Here is a 21272-nt window from a genome sequence, read left to right on the forward strand (position 1 = left end):
TTGAGAGTCAACATATATCTTCTACACCTAATAAAAATATTAGCTAGTAGTTATCGAGCATTCCTATGTGTCAGACACTAAGTATTGTATTCATTTTCATTTATAAAATATTTATTGTCTGGGGCCGACACAGTGGCATAGTGGTTAAGTTCACGTACTCTGCTTTACCAGCCCAGGATTTGCAGGTTCTGATCCCGGGCGCGGACCTACACACCACTCATCAAACCATGCTGAGGCGGCATCCCACATACAAACTAGAGGAAGACTGGCAGAGATGTTAGCTCAGGGCCAATCTTCCTCAACAAATATATATATATATATATATTGTGTACCTACTATGCTCCAAGCACCACGAAAGCCTCTGGGGACACTGAGTGAAACACATGACACAGCCCTCGCCTTCATGGAAATTAATCCGCTGGAAAAGATAAATATTAAACAAATAATCTCAAATAATCACTGGAAAAGTAGAGAAGAGAGATGCTCATGTGGTGCTTGTTGAACATTCTGGATCTCATTCAGAATATATTTGAAAGCTATTAAAGGTTTTAATGATTTAACCTCAAAACAACCTTAGTACTAGGATAGGTGGCAAGCTGAAAAACATCATTTTATAAACTGAAACCATAGTTCCTTTCAGGGCCTTTGCTTAGGAAAATATCTTGATAGTCCCCTTTGAGTGAGGGAGATGAAGCCCTGAAGCATAAACTGGACTGGAACAGTTAAACAATTAAAAAGATAATGTGCTCTATAACACAAGATAATGGCAATTTGCAGATAGGGCTGGTCAAAGACAGGAGGAACAGAGCTCATTGGCAATTGGCTAGAGTCCAGAAAGAAGAGTGGCCAGTGAGATTATTGGTGGCCAATGGACATCAGACTTGTCAAAGAATAGACACCTAATAATCAAATTGTGCAACTTCAAAGTAAAGTTTCTCCTTACCTTGAAATTTCATTGAACATCTGAAAGAAGCAAGGTCTTGAATATGCAATTCTTGAGGAAATAAAGGAATTGCTGAGCCTAAAGAGAAACAGCCAAGATACAGAATTAAGGAATGGATGTGAGACAGAGTCCTTATTCCCAAATACACTAAATAGTGATGACCCTAGAAAGGAGTTTGGTGCTTACAGTTGGTGGACATTTGGAATAGTCTCATTTTACCGATGACCAAAGTGAGAACTGAGAAAAGTCACTGGACTAAGATAACCAAGCCAGTAAGTGGCAAAGCTCAGCTCTCCAGATCTGCATGACCCCAAAGTCCAAGTTCAAAGTCACATAACTCTGGATGAACTGTTGAACAACGAATCATCCTACCTACTTATAACCCTCCCCCTTTCTCCACTTCTTCTGCCACTCCCTTGTTTAAGCCTGCTCACAGTCATGTAACTGGCCATTCCACATCTGGTCTTGCATCCCGTCAATTAATTATGCCCCTAAGTATTCGTCTCCCCTCTAAAGCCCTTCACTTGCTCCCTACTGTCTTTACGATAAAGTCCAAACTTTTTAGCAAAGCACGCAAGCTCCTACATGTTCTTCCTCTGCCCACAACCACCTTTACTTCTACTGCCCTCCCTTCACGCACTACACTCTATATAAAGGACGAAATGTAAGCTCCCTGAGAACTGGGACCCATGACTACTGAGCTAAAGAGTACCTAGTAGATAGTAGATACTCAATAGGTGTTTATAAATGAAGAAATGACAGGAATTTAAGTTTCCTTAATATGGTTGACATCTACTGTTTTTGACGTAGCTTCCAACCCCCACTTGCTATAAAATTTTCTTTGTAATAAACTAGATTTACTTCGTATTACAACTGCTCCCTTTTCATACATGTGTGATTTAGGTGAGAAAGACCCTACTTCCAACTTTAGCAATGAGCTAGTCACTCTGTGTCCCATACAGCTTGCCCCAGTCATTCAAGAATAAGCACATAAACCAGTCAGAGCAAAGAGGCCATATTTCTGGGAAATAAGCTTCTGAAAGAAACCTCTAGTGCCAGAAGCTTCTGGAGCCATCTAGGGATTACAAGGGAGCAGGATGCTGAGAATAGAGCCAGCACTGAGAAAATAAGAGCCAAGAAATATAAAGAAGAACTGAATTCTAGTTACATCATATATCAAGCCTTACCTGGTCTGCTTACTTACCTGAGACGATACATTTTCTATTCTAGTTAAAGAAGTTTGTGTTGAGTTTTCTGTTGTTTGAAATCAAAGCATCCTAATAACTAAGAATCCAAGCTACTTCAAGTCCCTGTGTCTTCATCAGATTCCCTGTCCCTAGAATTCTTTACAGTCTCATGTGGTAAACATTTAATCATCTTCCAAGACTCACCTTAAGTGCTATCTTCTCTAACCATTCCTAGGTATGACGACTTGTTATGTACCTCACTCGCTATATAATTCTTTAATAACACCATTTATAAGACTTTATTGTATTTATTTGATAAAAGATACCTCTGAGTCACAAGATAATCCTGTCCACATTTCCCTCTGACCCAAGATGCCTCTGTCCAAAGTTCCCCTCTGTCCTATTGTAACCCCTGTTTACAATCTGCACTGTAACCCTTACTCACAGCTACCCCCACCCTGAGACATAAAACTCCCTTCCATGTCATAAGGCATTCCTGATCACAATATGAGAGACAGAGAAACTAGTTTTAAGATGAAAAGACTCCTGACCGCAAAGAAAGGCAGTTCTCCTAAAGAGACGCTCTACATGAGGATGCGTTAAAGAACATTTGTAACTTCAAAGTACCAAGAAGACTGGGGAATTGGAGCAGTATGTGCATGATATGTGTGTGCTGACCAATTCTTCACCTGCTGCAGGTTAGGAGTAAATAAATGAAACATGAATTAAATTTTGGGTCTGCATTCTATTTCTACAACACTACTGGTATGTTCTTTTGGATTTCTCACCTACACCTCAAAGAGAACAGAAGACTAAATTGAAATTGGCATTCCCCTTTCCTCAAATTTCTCCTCTTCTAATGTACCCCATCTCACCAAGAGATACCATCTGCACAGTTGTCCAAGCCAGAAACTGGGACTCTTCCTTTACATCTCTCTCTCTCATTCCCCACATCCAACAAAAACTAAGTTTTCACCTCTGGACCCTCAGGAATCCACTTGCCTCCATTCCCACTGCCACTTCTTTATCCCAAGTTTTATCAAGCAAGAGTGACATTTTATAGCACAAGTTGATCCTGCCACTTTCATCTCCATACTCAAAATGCACCAGTGACTTTCCACAAATGTTAGGATAAAGTGCAAAATCTTCATGATATTTGTCAGGTTCTCCACAAGCAGGACAATGCTTATCTATGCAGCCTCATGATATGCTACTGTCATTTTTCACTCTTAAATCCCATTGACAGAGATCTACTTTTGGTTTCTTTAGAGCATCAAGCTTTATCTTGTCTCAGGATCATTGAACATGCTACAGTTACCCTGAGTCATTCTTGAACTCCCTTAAATGTCACTTCCTCCAACCATGTAGGCACTTGTATTCTTCCATCATATTGCCCCATGGTACACAATATCGTGCTTTACGTAACACTCATAATTTTTAAAATTGCTTGTGTATTAATTTCCTAGGACTGCTGTAACAAATTACTACAAACTGGATGGCTTAAAACAACAGAAATTTATTCTCTCACAGTTCTGAAGGACATAAGTCTGAAATCAAGTTGTCAGCAGGGACATGCTCTCTCTGAAGGTTCACACGGAGGATCTTTCCTTGCTTCTTCCTAGCTACTAGTGGTTGCTGGCAATCCTTGACATTGTCTGGCTTATAGACACCTCACTACAATCTCTGCCTCCCTCATCACATGGTGTTCTCTTTGTATGTCTCTGTGTCCAAATTTCTCTCTACTTAAAAGGACATCAGTCATTGGATTAGGCTTTTTAATCCAGTATCACATCATCTTAACTTGGTTACTTCTGCAAAGACCCCATATCTGAATAGGTCACATTCATAGGTTCTGGGGGTGAGGGGAAAGACAAAATTCAACCCATAACACCTATTTAATGTTTATCTTCCCTACTATATTGTATGTTTGATAATTAATATGATCACATAATTTATCATCAAAACCAGAACACTTCTGAGACTGAAAGGAGGCACTATTAATAATGACTCTAAGACAACAGGCATAAACTAGAGTGTCTGAGTAAACAGAGCTGGTCATTCCATCCTAAGCAAAGAGATCATAACCCCCTTGTCCACTGTTCAATTCTGAGAGTGTTGAACACAGCAGATGTTCAATAAACATCTGTTAAATGAATGAACTAAATGAAACAGTGAATGATGATTTCATTTATTAGGCTATGAATGCGCTCAGAGGAAGAATAGTATGAACTGGATCCTTAATCACGAATATGAGTTTACCAGGACAAGAAGGGGATCACTGATTCCAAGCTGAGGGAAAGGCAAGGGCAAAGATCCAGAAGCATAAAAATACTCAGTGTGCTCAGTAATATTGAAGTAAGGTTAGAGCACAGTGGATCTGAAAGAGAATGGTAACAAATATACCAAATTATGACTGATATTATAGCCTTAGAAAAGCAAAAATAATCAAATTGAGTCAGACCATGTATATTAGTCAGGGTTCTCAAGAGAAACAGAATCAATGATTGATAGACGATAGATAGATGATAGATAGATAGATAGCTGATAGATAGATAGAGGATGGATGGATGGATGGATAGATAGATAGATAGATAGATAGATAGATAGATAGATAGATAGATAGATGGATGAGTGAAAGAGATTTATTTTAAGAAATTGGCTTAGGTAATTGTGGAGACTGGCAAGTTCAAAATCCATAGCACAGGTTGGTAGGCTGGAAATTCAGGTAAGAGTTAGTATAGTGGTCTTGAGTCCAAAATCCACAGGGCAAGCCAGCAGTTGGAAACTCAGACAGGGTTTCTATGTTTCAGTCTCAAGAAAGAATTCCTTCTTTTTTAGGAAATTTCAATCTTTGCTCTAAGGCCTTCAACTGATTAGATGAGGCTCATCCACGTTATGTAAGGCAATCTGCTTTACTGAAAGCCAACTGACGTTAAATGTTAATCACATCTATAAAACACTTTCACAGCAACATGTGGACCAGTGTTTGACCAAACAACTAGACATCAAAACCTAGCCAAATTAACACATAAAATTAACCATCACACCGTGTGCAGCAACTTAAGGTTAAAATTTCACATAACAGGTCATATTTCCTGAGCTAGTTTCACTGGAATTAATAGGTTTTCTTGCAAGAGCTAAAAAGAGTTTCAGAGTAAAACGCACTGATAAAATGTTGGGGTGAATTTCCTAGAGTCTTTAAAAGAGAATATGTATATGAAGTGTTCATGAAACTATATTTTCATGGAGCTCCAGTAAACATCTCTAGGAACTAATACTCTGTGTAACATGGTTTGGGAAATGCTGATATAGATAATGGGAGGCATCAAAAGTTTTAAGCAAGGGGTTAATATGTTAATTATGTATTATAAAGATTATTTTGGTGAAAAAGTAAAAGCTAGACTGGGGATGGTAGAGGAAGTAAGAGGCAGAGAGATAAGAAATTATAGCAGGACATTGAGGGTATTATACAAAGTGAAATAAGTCAGAGAGAGAAGGTCAAATACCATATGATTTCCCTCATTAAGTAGTAGATAATAACAACAACAAACACATAGAGACAGAGATTGGATTGGTGGTTACCAGAGGGGAAGGGGGGAGGGAGGAGGGCGAAAGGGATAATTTGGCACATATGTGTGGTGATGAGTTGTAATTAGTATTTGGGTGGTGAACATGATGTAATCTATGCAGAAATAGAAGTATAATAATTTACACCTGAAATTTATACAATGTTGTAAACCAATGTTACTGCAATAAACAAAAAATTAAAAAAAGAAAAAAGAAATTATAGCAGGAATCAATAAGGATAATTATCAATATATTCCAAGATTTATCAGTGTATTCCATTTACACTATTAACCAGAATGATAATAAAATAAGCACCAACTTAACTACATGGACTCCTTAACATGAAAATTTTATGTAGAATCTGAAAGCTGTAGTGTCACCCAAATTGGTAGTTGTTCCTAGCCAGGTCGGCTGACTCTCTTTAATGAGAGCAAGCATCTTGTGAGTTGGAATCCCCACATTTTCTCTCATTCTACTGAAGTTTGGATTAGACATAATTTACAACAAAGTCAGAAAAAGAAAGGAAGTTCATATATTTTACTTGGTCAAAAGTGTTATTTATCGCCTAAATCGATGCCAGGAAATCTACTAGTTGATAGAGACACAAAAATGTCCAACACAGAGTCTCTCTGTCTACAGTTTACTCACTATAATAATTAATCAAAAATTCTCTTAATGGAAGTGAAACATATTTAAAAATATATCTTGGTGTAGGGGAAAGAAAAAGCTGTGGAGATAAACAAATCTGAGTTAAAACACTGGCTCTTGAAACTGAGCTAGTCACTTATTTTCTCCAGTCTCAGTCACTTCATGTACAAAATAATACTTTCTATGTGAAAGCACACAGACATAAGTCTGTATCTTGATTTAGATTTTAGGTTGCTCTCATTGCAATAAGATATCCTAAAAAATAAATTAAAAAGATATGAACAAATTGAAAAAACAATAACCAAGGAGACATAGTGTCCAGTGCCCTCAAATTCACCTTTAGGATAAAAAGTCTGGACGTCCTCATCTGATCTTTCAATTCATCACCGGGTAAATTTCTACCAAGAAGATACACCCTTGTTAACAGCGAACTTGAAAGAAAAGCATCACAAATCCGATTACCCTCCAGTAGACCTTCAAGGGTAAGTACAGGATGTTTTCCTATCTTTCTGGTGATGAGAAACATTTTCACGGAAAGTAAAACTTACTGACATCAAAGCAAATGTCAAACTACTACAATGCTCATATTTGTGTTCAGTAACTGGCACATTTCTTCTGAGCAAGGTAATTACTAGGGTGCACAACATATCTTCTGTCACATTTAATTACAGATTATTGTTAGTCTAGAGGTAAAAAGCATATGAAGGAGTGTCAAAATGATTCATTAGTCACCTTTTTTTTTTTATTTTTATGTCCAGAAAAGGCAAGAAAAGAATGCTATGTTTGCAGCTGCCCTCCAACTACGAATGTTTAAATCCTGCTCATTTTATAACCACTAAAAATTAACTTTCAGGAACAAAGTACTTTACCTTAAAAAGCTAGAGATGAACACAAAAGAAGCCACCATCTTTAAATACTTTCTGTCAGCTCAGAGTCCACAACATTACCACATACTAGCAAGGCAAATATTGTAAATAGTGGAGTATTCTTAAGTAGGAAAATGTTCATTAGACCTAGGATTTGTAGTTGAGTTTCAGTGACTATTGCTTTGCTAGTAAAATGTCAAGTTATTTAAGAAAACAACCAAAATAAAGGAAAGAAGTAGACTCAAAGTACTATCTTTAAATTATAAAGAATAAGCCTTCATTTCTTCTGATGCGCGGATAATTAGCCATGATGTTTCTAAGAAAAATGAAAAGGACAAATGTCCACTTTTGAAGATTATAACACTACTTTTTTGCTTCAGGAAATAGTTTGGATTAGCTCAGAAGCAAATGCTAAAATAATAGTAATATTTTGCTTAGCATATAGGCACAAATTTGAAAGGATAAAGGAGAGGGGGAAAAAATCCTTTATAAGGTGTGAATCACTGTATCTTTTTCTGAGCATCCAGACTTCAGAAGCTGAAGCAAGACCAACACTTCTGGACAAGCAGAGAGAGGATCCCCTATTACAGTATCATTTTTAAAATTTGAAAGACTTAAACCAATTTCCTTTAGACTGATTATATCCAGTTTCTAATTAGTGTAATTATCATGAGATCTCAAAGTCTGTTTCCAGAGAGTACTAATAGACAATGCATTTGAAAGGAAATATTATATATCGAAAAAAATGGAAATGCTTTAACAAATTCATCAGCTTATAAGTTCAATCTACTTTTATTAGTAAAATGTTAATAATTTCAGTTAACATGATCATAAAAATAGCTTGTCCTCTGGCATCCCAAATAACTTTCAAGTGGCCCTTTTTAGACATGAATCAATATTTTAGTTTTGTGTCTACAAAAATGAAAATGGTTTCAGTTGCAGAAACATCTATCTGTTTTAGTAAGGTAGGCCAAATGCTTTTTTACTAATTGAATACTTCCATTCTATTTATCTCTTTTATTACAAAGGGAAGGGCATATAAAACTCTAAATGTGTCTTATATTTTGCTTGAGATTGTGACTATTTCATATGATGGGGATACACTTATTAATTTGGTTTTTTATTCTTATTCTTGGAGTATTGTGACGTGACCATTTCATCAAATAAATTAATCACTTCACTTTAAAATTAGAAAAATGGGCCTCAGATAGGTTATTTAATGTGACCAGGTTTGACAAATGAAGCTCAACTCTTATGACTATTGATTCAGTGGTCTTTCCCATAAAATCACAAAGAGATGCCCTATTGAATAAAATCATTGTTAAAAGATAGTAATACTCCATCAATTATGTCGTGGCTAGCATGTTTTGTTTTGTTTTGTTGCTAAGGAAGATTCGCCCTGAGCTAACCTCCATTGCCAATCTTTCCCTTTTTTTTTTGGCTTGAGGAAGATTCACCCTGAGCTAACATCTGTGCCACTCTTCCTCTATTTTGTATGTGGGTCGCTGCCACAGGGTAGTTGACGAGTGGTGCAGGTCCACACCCGGGATCTGAACCCACAAACCTGGGCCACCAAAGCATAGCACACCAACCTTAACCCCAAGGTGGCTATCATGTTTTTAATGTTGTAACTTAAAGATTAGAAGCGCAGTCACATTTGAAGCTGAAATTTTGTAAGCATGAATAATTAGCCATTAACTCCTCACTTTTCTTCTTTGGAAGAGTAATTATTTAAGTGAACAGCGACAAAAAAATTGACTCATTGCTGAAGTATGAAATATGAATGCAAAATTATGAAGAAAGGATAATTTTATAATAGCCCTCAAAGAACTGCAATTAGAGAGGCTTAGGTTTTGTTGTGTGTTTGTTTGTTTGTTTCCCATTTCCTTTGGGCAAGACAATCTAGCAATAATGATCATATGAAAAAAAAAGTTTAGCAGAAATGTCAAATTTCTATGTTACTCATAGATAATAAAAAGAATACCGATGACAAGATTAATATAAATACTTCGTACTTCTAAATATATGTGTTTTTAAATTGTAAGTTAACCTTTAAAACTTTTTGTCTAGTGTCTTAAATATGTAAGGTCAAAATCAGAGCCAGAAGACCATTTAATGGCAATTTCTTGATTTCTTTTATGTGTTTAAATTATAAAATCAACAAAACATCATAAATTTGTTAATAACAGAAAATAATACATAGAAATTAAACCATCATACCACACTTATTTTAATTTTTGCTTACATTTTCCTGTGTTTATTTGGATAATTTACATACAGTATGGTATTTAAACATTTTACTTATCATTATAACATAAGCACTTTTCAAATGTCCACAAAATCTTCATGATTGTCAGTATCCACATTTTTTAATTGTAAGTAACTCTGGAATGAACATTTTTTATTTTTTTTCTATTGGTTAACTAAGTTATTGAGAATAATTCCCAAGACTGAGATTCTTTATGTTAAAGGTATGAAATTTTCATGTTTCTTTTGCATATTGCCATCTTGCTTTTCAAAAAAAATTATCTCAATTAATAGAAACAATGGCCGTGTGCAAGGATATCAACTTCACCACAATCTGGATCATATTTTGATTTTACCTTTTTAAATAACTCTTTAGTAATTGTAAAATAGTAGCCCAAAAGGAAGCTGTACATGTTTTCTTGATAATGAAACAAGGACTAACTTTTGCCCACATTTCATCTATTATTTGTATTGTTATTGGAATTCTTTATTCTTAACCTTTGCACATATCTGTTGGACTCAACATTTTTCTTATAAATTTGAAAAGTTTTTATTATGTCACAGGTAGAATATATGCCATAGATGTACTATAACATGTGTAAATGTTTTTCTTTTGGTTAAAATTTAGCAAAAACAAAATGCTATTTATTTTCCCACTACCAAGGAAGCATCCATTGCTGCCTTCTTCTAGAAGATCCTAAGACAAGATGGAGGCTCTCATTTTTATTGCTGTCGTCTTGACTTTCACTGCTGGCTTCTCGGTAAATATTGAATATCTTACATATATTTATTTTCTTATTTAGTTAATCATAAAGTGTACATACAGCTCATTGTTTTATGTTAACATACCTTTATACTACATACTCTTTGTTTTAGTTTTATTTTTGCCTAAGACCTTCATTTAACTTTCTCCATGATCTTTCGTTGACCTTGGGTTGCAATCAATATTTTTATTTTATTTTTTTTCACATATTGGTAGTCTCTACAATTCCCGAGATGTGTTAAGTAAGACATTGTAGTGTCAGGATTTTAAATTGTGTATTCTGATTCTATCTCTGTGGTAGCGTTCCTGGATAACATTTAATCTTTGGCAGGCTCTCCAAAAAGAAAGATGCGTGAAGAAGAAAACTGATTATAGGGAACACTATAAATTTGCAACCATATAAAAGATTTCACATGGATCAAATAAATTAAGAAATTCTAGACACGATATATAACTTCCAATCAAGAGCATGTGTTTTATATCTTCTAACATTTTTAGGTTTGTTTACCAAACGCCTGCACCTAAGTTACTTTATCTAAAGGGTAAGTTATACTGTCTAAGGCTTATTGCTACAGACATAATCCAGTACCATTTCATGAACAACAGTGTCTGGGCACTGCTATCTATGGGAACTGCCTCTTCTCCTATTGTCCCATGCTAAAATGTACCAAGGAGGATTTCCTATCCAGTGAAAAACCCTGTTCCAGAGCTGTTTGGATCACCCATTTTTCTCTCCCACAAAGACAAGCTTATACCAAGTTCCTTACACAAAGTTCATAAAGATGTTGGTTCCATAATGGTCTCCAGGTTTGGCACCTGAGTGAATGGTGACACTTGGTGACTCCTTGACAAAAGGAGTCAAATCTAGCACTACCTGGAAATTGGAGACTGGTTGGCAACACACCCATGAGAATGTGGAGGGAGAGAAACCCTTCTACTTAAAGACCTCCAGAAAAACTGATCATCTTTATCTCATGAACTGTGTACCCTTTAAACTGTTAGAAGGTCCCTCACATTTAATAATGACACCCAAAATTGTATTCCATTCTATTCACCCTAACCAATTACATTTAACCTCAGAAATAATTTATAATCAGTATTCTTAACATGCCATATATGCTCAAGGTCTAATTTTTTATATATATATTTGTATTCTCTATCTCATTTTAGCCAGCTGGTGCACACAAGCAAAAAAGCCACAGAGAAGTAAGTTTTACTTATATTTCTGCTTATCTTTTAACATTTTCATTCATAATCAAAAGTTAGTTATGTCTGAGGAGTTGATAAGGTACAAATATCTTCTTTTATTCTCAACCTAAGAACATGTTGAGAGAGCCAGAGTCAACCAACAGGAACAGTTCTGTGAGCACGAAAACTTTGCCTCCAGCTCCCTGCCTCTTAGATACATATTAATCCGCAGTGGAAGCAGGACAGTTTAGCATACGAAAAGCAAAGCTTATCCAGCCATCAGGATCAAAACTATCTACATTTGTTTGTTCAGTGTAAATGTCTTTCTCTTTATAGATATTGATGGCTTTTTAATGAGGAACATTTCCTATGATCCCACAAAATGCAAAAACTAGTTTCTTTTCTCAAAATCAATGGTTTTCGTTGGAAAGGAAAGAAAATTCAGAATCATCTGGAAAGACTTTTCAAAATTATAAATCCCTGTTTCTACTCTCTGCCATTTCTAATTCTCATAATCCCTACTCCACGTCAGAATGGAGGTGGGTGGCACAGTAGGATGTGGTCACATCACCCTGTTACATCCCCTCGCTCTCTCCTTTCCCCACTCCAAGACAAGTACTCTAAATGAAACCTTAAAAACAAAAAAGGTATCTTGCTTCTAATGTTGTGGAATAGACATCATCTAGGTTTAGTGACCCCCAAACTGTGCTGATATTTAGAAAAAAATATAATTCCAAACCTACCTGGAAAGTTTATGACAATTTTGGCAATGTATTTCTTCTTCATCTTAAAGTCAGTTATCTCTTTCTTAGAATTTATTCACTTTGAGAACTAATGTTTCATGAAGAGGCAGGAGGAGTGTCATATTCAGATCTCAAGGATTAACTTCTGCCAGTGAAGACAAAATGAGAGACAAAGACCTAAATTAAAATCCTAGGAGAGTGTCATGTTAAAAGTCCATGTAACTAAAGGCAATTAAAATTCCTCATGGCATTATTGAAATGAGGCTTTTGCTGGGTAGATATACGCTGACTGATCTAAGGCACTTCTAGCTTTTAATACGTGTGATTCTGTGCAAATGGGTCAGCCACATGGATTCATGGAATGCTCTATCAATCTCATATTTGGGTCTATGAAAAGAAAGCCATGCAAAGCTTCGATAGTCTCCTTTTATTCTCTTTATTCAGAGCAGTAAAATGCATTATACTTTTTTCCAGGATGGAAATTAAAACAGAATGTCCCATAGGTTCTCCATGAAACACTAAAACACTAGAATGAAGAAATGCTACACACGCAAACACACACAACATTTCCATGGTGAAGTAAGTTTGGGAAATATTGCATATCCTTGGGTATGCTAAATATTCATTGGCATATTATACTGACAACTCTAATGAGTCTTGTAGTAAAGAAATGTGTTTACCCAAATCTTTTCCATAGTTATTTGACCACCAAAATCTTTTCAATATAGAACACATTTTGTGAAAATCTGTAATACAACTATTAGGTTTTGAGAAGAGCAGAGATACAGTTTACTTTATATTTCACCAAAGGTCATAATTCAAAACTCTCTACTTGGTGGGCACACCCATCAAATTACTTGTGGAATAAAGTTAGAATATTTACACAAATTTAAATGATAATATAGATATATACTTAAAGCCTGATTTCAGGCTTGTTCATCATCTCATCTGTACAAAATCAATTGTGTTTTGTATTTTCTCTCAAGTCTAGCAAAAGTTTCGAAGAGCATTTTAAACCATTTAAACAAATACGTTTTGGGCTACCAAGAAAATATTTTGCAAAACTTGAACAAGTTCCTGGGAGTCCACGTGATCACCGTGGTCATCATGAACCCAATCCAACTATCTCCATTTCGCACATCTTCCCCACCTCTCCCACCATTCCCTCTACCCCCACCACCCACAGGGTCCATCACCCAGCCCTACATCACCTGGGAATGTAAACTCTAGCTCTCAGGCACCACCAGCCACTTCTAGTGCTCCTCCAGCTGTAATCAGCACCACCATCGCTGCTGCTGCCACCACTGCCATTTCCACCACCTCTGTCAGCAACACTACAGGTGGTGTTGTTTCCAGCACCACAGCTCCCAGCACCCTCCAATCTGAGTCCAACAGCAGTGCCCCAGTGTCTGACATCGCTGCTGCCCCAGTGGCTGACACTACCTCTCCTGCAACAGCAGATATTACCCATACCTATGAGATTTTCACTATCTACTAGCAACAACAGACTCAGGAAATTCTATAAGCATTTTAAGATTACAAATGTACCAAACCACAAGATGACAAAGACAAACTGAGGTAAACAATATTTTCCAAAATATTTTCTACCTAAATGAGTGACTTTGAGATGTGTCTAAACAAGATCAGGTGTTTTTTTGCCCTATCAAACAGAAGGATAAACAAATAGTTTCTGACTCTGTCACGTGGATTAGAAGTTCTTATTCCTCTCTTATTTCAAAAATTAAATTTGGTCTCCTTGAGTGGATAGGTTATATCTGTAAACCCAGTGCTCGCATATTCCTACAAAAGAAAGAAACAATTAAAAGGGTCACCTACTGTGTATGTATTTTGACCTCTGTTCCCAATGCTGAAATGTGTTTAATTTTCCTGAAATAATCACTTTTAATTAGAGTCTTAGTGAATAAAAGTTAGTTTATACTTCAAAGTTTATTAAATCCCACAAAGTGTGCATTTGACATAGAGGAATGCTCCCCTCACTCTTTCAGGACCTACCAACTCTAATAAAGCAAAAAAAAGATGAAATAATTTAGCAAATATTACAATTAGCATTGAGAATAGAAATATAAACTAAATCACAACCCATGAAAGAGCTCTCTTGCTATACACATTGACTGCAATACACACATCATGATGTAATATGATCCTTAAGAAAGAATATTGAATGAAAAACAGCATATCATATATTGCTTCTATTCTGAATATAGGTGCTCCTAACTATGAATATAAATGAGAAGAATTATCCCATTATATAATACAAAAATTACATAGATGCCAATTGTGGAACACTTAGAATAGCTCTGACACTGTTATTGCACTAAATACTTCTTGTATTGCATCTCATTTAATACTCATAGCAACATTATAAAGTAGATATCATTGATTCCTCTTTAAAGATGAAAAAATTGAGGCTATGAGAATTTATGTGACTTTCCAAAGATCACAAAGTACAAATGGCAGAGTCTTCAAACTCTAATCCATTTAACTCTAAAGTCTCAGCTTCTAATGTCCTACCCAGCATTTGGCCGTTTTAAAGTAATTGGAGACAAAAGAGCTTATGTACTTTTAATTAATGGCTTGTGGCATTTTGTTTTGTTTTGTTTTTACAGATCCTGAAAAACTGAATATTGATATTTTTGTGATCACATTCTCTCATCATTTTAGTTTTAACAAAAATATAGGAAAAGATACAAAAATAAAGGGATGTGGGTTCTTAATCCTTCTTCTGTAGCTTTGCTATACTGTAAAAACTTCCAAAGATAACTTGATTTATGCATTTGATCACATGTGTGTTGGTCTCTTCTTTATTTCTCTGTAGAGAGACAGCAATATTACCAGCACCTTCACTCTTTCAGGTGGCACTATAACACACAAAGTATGTGTTCAGGAAAAAGAAATGTAAATGCTTCAAAGGCAAAAAAATCAAAATTGTTTGAAGTCACCCCATATAATGTCATGTTATAATATAATAGTCTAGAAATGACTTTTCTTTGTGATATAAAGCATCAGTGCACTTAGTCACAACCAAATAATTACATACAAATAATTTATATAAAATGTAATCCTATAGATACATATACGATTATATAAAATTACAACCATGATAAAAGCTACAAAGAAGAGGTGCAATACAATTCTTCCTTCAAAGAGATGAAGGTCTATTAGGACATATTTTCAAAAAGCATAGAAAGAATAAAAAAGTTAAATTTCTACAGATCTATAGATCTGAATATCTCAAACACTATTCCTTCATCTAAAGAGGTATTTTCTCTAGAGATTGTTCAACTGAAATTTTGTACCATTTCATGACTCATTTCATTCAAAAATATAGTAGATCAATTTCTAGTTGATAAATTAATTCATCCAAGTGATTTAGTAAAATTTACCTAGATCTAGGACAGGGAACAGAAGAATACAAATATAAGTAACTCAATTGCTATTCCTCAAAGGTTCAAGTGGCAAAGATAGAAACAAGGTAATTAACACTAAATAACTACATAAGGAATCTATAGCAAATATTATCTGCAAAGACACAAACAATAATGAGCAAACAGGAGAAGGAGATATTTATTCTTTTTTAGGGGGAGCAAAAACTATAATGGATAAACCATCATAGTAGACATAGACAATCATAAAATCTTGGTATTGAAGGGTTGAAAGTGACTTTAATAGCTAATGAGACATAACCTAGTCCTGAGAGAGTAGGAAGTAAAGGTCAAGAATACACATAACTATGATTATGGCCATGAAAAAACGATCCCCAGAATGTAGTATGGAATTTCAGTGAGGATATCCAAAAAACAGTTTTCATGCAAGAGATGAAAAGGGAAAGAATGATTTCAGCAGGTAGAAAAAAGGTAGGAGGCCCACTGCTGGATAAAAACACAGCAAATGCATGGAGTTCGGAGAGCAAATGGGATTCATATCCATGCTCTTCAAACATTTATTGAGTGTATACAACTTGCCAGGACTCTGATTCTGGGACTAACAAGATGGATAAAATACATACCACACTGTCAAGTTGCTCCTTACCCCATGAAACAGAAGTCAGCCACGAATGTAGGACATACCTAGAAAAACGGATATCAGAACAGGAAGTTATAATCATATGATCAAGGACCAGGATTAGGAGTTTGGATTAATTCTACAGAAAAGGGAAAATCAATAAAGGTTTTACCACAGATGATTAATATAGAAAATATAACTTATAAATAATAAAAACATTTGATTTCTTACACGTGCCAAACTCGGTTCCAAGGGCTTGACATACAACTATTTAATACTCACCATAACCCTATAAGATAATTCCCATTATTACTGACACTCTAGAAATAGGGAAACTGAGGCACACAGAGGTTAATCAACTACCCAGGGACACACAGTAGGTGAATGAAGAGCAGGCATTCTAACCTGGTTAGTGTAGCCCATGTACTCTCCACTTCTCCCTCAAAAAATGCCCAGGACATCTGGAGTGGAGAAACAAATTAGGAATCTATTGTGATGGTCCAGCCAGCTTTGTGTTCTGCTTATCCTGGAGTTTTATAAGTAAAAGTTTCGTTTAACTAGGACTACACAAACTCCACATTAATGTAATTCATAGTGTCTTTATCATTAGCAATAGTTTAGAGTACATTTCTCTTCAAAACACAAGTTCTCTCACATATTTATAATTGTATAATAAAAAAAAAGAGAAGAGGAAGAAGGAGGAGGAGGAGGACAAGGAGGTGGGGGCAGAAGAGGAGGCAGAAAGCAGAAGGAGGAGGAGGAGAGAGAAAGGCAGAATCATGAGGGAAACCTAAACTTAGACCAGAAGAAAAAAAGCAAGGAAAGCTGATAGAAAGGAGCAATTAGAGGTGAAAGAACTAAGAGACTTTTATAAAAGCCAAGAGGAGAGGGGCCGGGCCTGTGGCTTAGCAGTTAAGCGCGTGCACTCCACTACTGGTGGCCTGGGTTCGGATCCCGGGCGCGCACCAACGCACTACTTCTCTGGCCATGCTGAGGTGGCGCCCTACATACAGCAACTAGAAGGATGTGCAATTATGACATACAACTATCTACTGGGGCTTTGGGGAGAAAAAGGGAAAAAAAAAAAAAAAGGAGGAGGATTGGCATGGATGTTAGCACAGGGCTGATCTTCCTCACCAAAAAAAAAACAAAAAAAAAATTAGGAATTAAAAAAAAAAGCCAAGAGGAGAAAAAGGTTTAAGAAAAAATGTTTAAACACCTTTAAAAAGAGAGAGTTAAACACCTTTAAAAAGAGAGAAAAGAAAAAAGAAGAAAAATGAGAAGTATGAGGAGCACATGAACAACAAAATGTTTGGAAATAAGAGTCTCAATATTGTTAAAATTATAACAAAGTTAAGCAGTGAAAAGTGTGCAAGTAACAAAAGATGTTTTATATTAAAGAGACCACAGAAGACAGGCGGATGGCTTGAAAAGGTAAAGCAATCAAGAGCGTAATTTTGTATTAGGAAAGATGAATTAGGAATTATATCCAGTTGAAAATGAGAAATTGAATGTTTACTTTTAAAAAGATGATAATTAATAAAACTGCATCCCTGAAAAAGCAGGAAGAATTAGACTTTCAAAGAAGATTGCTTCTTTACGACAAGTAAATGGATCCTCTCAAGCGGAAGCTACTGACTCTTCCTCAACCCTCAGTCTCAGGGAAATGAGGTGGATTTGTCATTCTTTGGCTGCTGCTTCCCAACTGTGGTAGAGGGTACTAGTGCTCTGTCATTTACTTCCACCTCCCTTATAAAAAGAGGATTCTACATTTCCACTGGTTGTCATAAGGCTTGCAGGGCATCCCTCCCTCAGTAAAGAGTATACCTCCCTATCTCATCATCAGTCTTGGCACTGTGACTTGCTTTGGCAATCGAAATATGAGATCAAGTCACAGTAGGAAATTGAAAGCAGGAATTCCCTCTCTTCCTGTTTTCCTTTGTACTACAAGAGCTGCATGTCCTAAATAGAGACTGTGTCTTCAAGCTGGGTCCTGGAATGAGAAGATATATACAACAGAGCTGCAGAAACAACAGCTGCCAACATGTGACATGAGATAATTTTTTGTTTTTGTTAGTCATTGAGACTTTTGTTGCTGTTCTTGTTACTACAGTAAGGCCAACTAACACAGAAACTGTCACTCTTCTAATCCTCTGAAAAACAATTTCCACTTAAATGAAGTCTGTGCCATTTAGCCATTCCTCCTTCTCCTCTTCTTTATTGCTGTTATCAGTCAAGCTCTCGGTCACCACTCACTCTCTGCAGAACTCTGGATTGACAAAGTTTATCCCAAGTGCCACCACAGTTCTGGGAAATGTCACAGTCCACACTGATAATCCATTAAAACCCACATTACTCCATTCCTTGATCTTCTCATCTTGAATGATCTTTATTTCTCTTCAGTTACACAAGTAACCTGGACTTTGCTGCCCTCACACAGATATACTCTACCTATAAAGTCACATATCAAGACATACTTGATCAAAACATCTTTGATCAGGGCCGGCCCCGTGGCTTAGCGGTTAAGTGCACACGCTCTGCTACTGGCGGCCCAGGTTCGGGTCCCGGGCGCGCACCAACGCACCACTTCTCCGGCCATGCTGAGGCCACGTCCCACATACAGCAACTAGAAGGATGTGCAACTATGACATACAGCTATCTATGGGGGCTTTGGGGAGAAAAAAGGAGGAGGATTGGCAACAGATGTTAGCTCAGAGTCGGTCTTCCTCAGCAAAAAGAGGAGGATTAGCACAGATATTAGCTCAGGGCTGATCTTCCTCACACACAAAAAAAAATCTTTGATCAAAATTTCCCATACTCCCAGATATTGCACTTCTCCTCACTATAGCAACTCTTTAAACTCAATAGGATCTCCAGTTCCTTGACCAGTTGCCATCCTGCCAGAGCGCCCCTTCAACTTTCTTTCATACCCAGCTTAGATTTTACAGTCCATCAATTCAAATACTAGCTTGCAAATGCCTTCAACTTTCTTTTTATTTTTTTTCTAATAGCTCATCAATCTGGTAAAATTGCTATCTTTGATTGATAGAAATAATTACTTCCTCTGAGTGTATACAAAATCTACCTAGTGCTACTAAGGAAAAATACACAACTATAGAGAGAGACACCACTAAAATTCAAGGCCCCCAAACTCAACAGCACCATCAGATCTGCCTGGCAATCCTACTGTGCTTCCCTGGTTTTCTCCTCCAATTCACCATTTTGTCCATTGCAAGTATTCCCCATGTAACAAACCTATAGAGTCAAACCCACCTCATCTGAAGTTGAAACATTCCTGACAATTCCTATTCATTTTTTATGGCAGAAGTTCCATCTGTTGCTATCTTTCCAGGTTTCCCCAGAAACCCTGTTTTTGCTATTCACCCATACTACTGTTATATCCTCCAGCCTGGATTGAATGTTAACAATGTACTTCTATCCTCCTCTTCACTGTCTTGGCACACATGTCTCTATTGTCCTGAAATAGCCTTCTAATTATCTCCATGTGTCCTAATCAAGTTCAACCCTCTTGTCTCAATTACCAAGCTCTTTCTGTAATTTTACCTGACCCATGGGCATCATCCTTGACATCATTCTCTCCTTTACCCCCCATATCCAGTCCATCTAAACGACTTGTTGATTACATCCCACGAACATCTCTTGATTCTGTCCCCTTCTCAGTAGTCCCATTGCCACTACACTAGTCCATCTGGACAACCGTAACCACTTTCTAACAGGTCTTTCTTCCCCTAGTTTCGCTTCCTACAATCCACTTTCCATATAGCTCTAATGCCTAGAGTAGGCAAAATCAGAAATACCCTTTAGAGAACTAAACCTGAGTAAGTCAATTAGGTGCTGAAATTAGGATTTATTCCTTCATCTAGATTAGCAGTTCTCTACCAGGGATGATTTTGTTCCTGAGGGGACATTTGGCAATGTCTGGAACATTTTTGGTCATTATAGCTTTTTATTTGGAGGATGCTTTTGGCTACTGCTTCTATTGGGTAGAAGTCAAGGATGCACAATACAGTCCCCCATAACAAAGAATTATCTGGCCCAAAATATCAACAGTGTCAAGGTTGAGAAACTCTACTGTAAACTAAGCCCAATCTTAGATTCTTTAAAATTAGGAATTGAAGCAGAAAGTAGGGGACATCAAGTGTGGAGATTTATTGAATTAATGGCCCCAATTTTTCACACCTCCCTTTATGTAAGCCTATTGCATACCCTCTTGCACTGTCTCTGGGCTTGACGTTTAGCGTATTTTGGCCAGTGGGACAACACTGTATCAATCACACTGGAAAAAAAAGAAGAGATTTGAAAAAAACATTTACACATTTATGATTTTTTCTTTTGAATCTCTCATATCACCATGAGAGCATGCCCAGACTCTTGGAGGGATTTCAGAGACATGTGGAAAAGAACTGAGCTGTCCCAGCCAAGGATACCTAGACCAGCCAACTCACGAGCTGAACACAGACACATAAGCAAGCCCAATCAAGGTCAACCAAGCCTAGACAGACAATGAAAACGTCCAAGCAAACATATAGACTTATAAGAAATATTAAACAGTTGTTTTGTGAAGCCACCAAGTTTTGCTGTGGTTTATTACACAGAAACAGCTAACTGATACACCATGAGATCTAAGGATCAATCCATATTTCTTGGTCTCATTCTTTCCCAATCAAGGCCCTAAACTAGGTATTGCAGATCTGCCTAGGTTGAGAGTAGTCTTCCCTGGAACTCAACTATTTTGATAATTGAGTCCTGGGACTGGTCCTCAAATTTTTCTGCCTTTCTAACTGCAGGAGATTGGAGTTTCTTTACACACCGTGAGGGAGGCCTTCTGACCTTCACAACTAGCCTTTAATGGCCTTTCCTTATCTTTTTCCCAAAGCATCAGTTGCTCCCAATAACAGCTTCCAGTTAAAATGCAAGAGGTGATTTTACTGTCTATTTCCAGCCATTAGTTTGGATTCTATTGGAGTACTGTTGCTCAAAGTATACTGTATGCAACATCTGTGTCAGAATTATCTATGGTATCTACTAACAATGCAGTTTCCTGGACCCCACCCCAAACCTAACAAAACAGAACCT

At 36.7% G+C, this 21272-nt stretch overlaps 1 long non-coding RNA gene across 2 annotated transcripts; it reads right to left on the bottom strand.

The window, feature by feature from the left end:
* Positions 1 to 235: 235 nt before the first annotated feature.
* LOC131409673 (uncharacterized) lies at positions 236 to 20459 on the bottom strand. Of its 2 annotated transcripts, XR_009220978.1 has the most exons (5): positions 20403 to 20459; positions 16180 to 16240; positions 12153 to 12297; positions 944 to 1021; positions 236 to 418 (listed from the first exon to the last, which is right to left on the bottom strand). It is a non-coding gene; the product is annotated as an uncharacterized LOC131409673 (long non-coding RNA). The 2 variants fall into 2 exon arrangements; XR_009220977.1 differs by lacking the exons at positions 16180 to 16240; positions 20403 to 20459 and adding an exon at positions 13761 to 14075.
* Between the last annotated feature and the right edge of the window lie 813 nt (positions 20460 to 21272).

Source organism: Diceros bicornis, chromosome 8, assembly GCF_020826845.1.
Source record: "Diceros bicornis minor isolate mBicDic1 chromosome 8, mDicBic1.mat.cur, whole genome shotgun sequence".
Taxonomy (NCBI): domain Eukaryota; kingdom Metazoa; phylum Chordata; class Mammalia; order Perissodactyla; family Rhinocerotidae; genus Diceros; species Diceros bicornis.